Source organism: Octopus bimaculoides, chromosome 2, assembly GCF_001194135.2.
Source record: "Octopus bimaculoides isolate UCB-OBI-ISO-001 chromosome 2, ASM119413v2, whole genome shotgun sequence".
Lineage (NCBI taxonomy): Eukaryota > Metazoa > Mollusca > Cephalopoda > Octopoda > Octopodidae > Octopus > Octopus bimaculoides.
The window spans coordinates 53,755,844-53,758,393 of record NC_068982.1 but is presented as its reverse complement, the minus strand read 5'-3'; the positions used below and the strand labels follow the sequence as shown (position 1 = coordinate 53,758,393).

The following is a 2,550-nucleotide window of genomic DNA, read 5'->3' as shown; positions in this document are numbered from 1 at the left end:
TGATGTTTGCAGATTTTCTTCATAACAAAACCATTAAATTTTAATTATTATTATATTGGTATAAAAAACATACGTTGATTCCCTGAAGTGATTTCTGCAACAGCAAAATATTATCACATTAAGATTGAATTGTTCTTTCTACCTTAACTTTTTTTTTTGTCAGTTATTGTTTTTATATAAGAATGATATTTAAATATAAAAATATAAATTTAATGATGTGATTGATTTTTGTCATTTCATTTAAAAAATAAAAAAAAAAGGGAATGCAACAGTTGAATGAAAATTTCACACTTGTATACATACACACATGCACATAAAACAGACAAACTTTCATACTCTCCTATATCTAATAATATAATATATTCTTTGAACCTAAACCTCCAGTTCAATATTTTAAATTAATAAATCAATGTAGAGAGAGATCTTTATAAAAACCACAAAAGACTGGGATGCGAGGGGAAATGATGCAAGCAACTTGGGATTCCTTAACCCTTTTTAGCATTTAGAATCAGGACATATCTGGCTCAAATTATTCTACCTGTGTTCATTCAAATGAGCCAGGTCCGGCCATTTACACCAATCCTACAATGTCATTCTTTAAAATAAATGATCATCACTGAAATCTCGAACCTTAATACATGATTTGAAGTATATTATATATTCGACAGAATAATCTGAATACCAGAGGAGGATAACAGATGATTTCACTCAATTATTTTAAATAGCTTTTTCTCAAGTTTCTCTGCAAAGGAATCACACACTCGTCCAAGCAAGGCGGGAGGAGAGTGAATGTTTTTTCCAGCTATACGAGTTGAACAAATTTTGCCTTTTCTTCCAACATTTCTTATTTCATAGTCTCTTCGCAGCCTTTAAAATTACATATGTATTAATGTTATCATCAGTAACTTTTGTGCTGCCATAAAAGCACCATAGAGTGGAAAGAACAGTCTGGTTTCTCAACCAGGATATTAATATTATATACATATATAAATATAGTCTTCTTTGTACTTGAAAATTTTTCAGGATGCAACTTTCCATTTTGTCACGAAGTGTCCTTGTATATACGTATTGTTTTATTGCTTGCGTGAGTTCATTCTGTGAAATAACTGCAATAAAAAAAATATATAAATAAATAAATAAATATTCAAAAATGCAAAATTTAAAGGCAATTAAGACAGACAAACTATGATATGAATTATTTTACTAGGTAACCAAGGCCATACATACACATACATACAGTGCCGTCCCCGCCCTGCTAAGTCCAGTACAATCTCGAATCTATTTACATACAATCTGAAGCGTTTTCATGGGAAATTTCATTTTTCTGAAAGTTAGACGGAAATAAAGTTGGACTGTTGTTTGTGGGGAGAAAACGGTTGTGTAGGTATATCGTAGCTAAATTGTCTAGGAAAACTGATGACATGAGAAGTTTTCCCACCTGTACAACCTCATAGAAAAATTTATATTATATAATATAAACTCTATTATAATGTAGATTATTCTTATTATACGATCTCTAGATTAATTTCTAAAAGATCTCCGAATCGAGAAAGATCTTTTAGTTTTAATAGAGAAAAACATTACGTACATTTTACATTGAGACTATATGTAAAAAAAACCTATGGAGTTAGATTTTGCATCGACTATATTGTACCTATGTATATTTCTCTCTCATAATATAAATTACACACTACACTATACTGTATATTTATACAACACGATACAATACGCATTTATACATTAATCTGAAACAAGTAGAAATAACTTTCTGGAAAACTAAGGGAGATAATAAGACTACATAAATAAAATCTCGCGATAACGATATTTCATACGGAATTTCAGCATTCACGCTTTTACGAGGATTCCTTTTAGCTTGGAAGTATCTCTATGTACTTGTAAAAGGAATTGAATGTTTGTTGTATGCGAATACACGCAGGATCTAGGATCTAATTAGTCCGTCTTATGAAAGATAGTTTATATTATACAAGCATTTTATTTGTTAGCGTTTTGGCTATAAACATAATGTAACAAATATAGTGCCCACCCCTCTGGTGACCTGTTGAGGTTAAGGCATTCAATGAAGAGTTCAACGGTGAAACGTCGAAAGAACAAAGGATATATATATATAATAAACTTGAGCTTATGTTTATCGTATCTCCTATATTTTGCTCTGTATATCCAGAATTAATTACTACTTTAGTAGTAGCTAAAAAAAAAAAAAAACCACTACGCTGGAAGCAGACGGGAGACAATTTTACGTGGCTCTAAAAAAACTCAGCAGCAGTCGTACATCTATTCTACACACGGTAATATGAAACACACATTATTAATGCCAAGGGAGATAACTAAACTAAGATTATCGCATCCTCCCACCGCCACCCGGAGATCGGGCAAAGCAGCTAAAAGAACTCGAATGCTTTATAAAACAAATAAAACTCACGTTGATTGTTACAGCAATATGGGGGTTGATTTTTTTTTTTATTCTTTCCTTAATTTTTTTTCTTTGTTTCCAGTGTGGCAATAAGATAGCGTTCGCTTTCGGTGAGGCAT

At 31.4% G+C, this 2,550-nt stretch overlaps 1 long non-coding RNA gene across 1 annotated transcript; it reads right to left on the bottom strand.

Annotated features, from left to right (window-relative positions):
- Positions 1–61: 61 nt before the first annotated feature.
- Positions 62–2,550, bottom strand: LOC106871635 (uncharacterized). Its single transcript, XR_001409682.2, has 2 exons — positions 2,441–2,550; positions 62–1,106 (listed from the first exon to the last, which is right to left on the bottom strand). It is a non-coding gene; the product is annotated as an uncharacterized LOC106871635 (long non-coding RNA).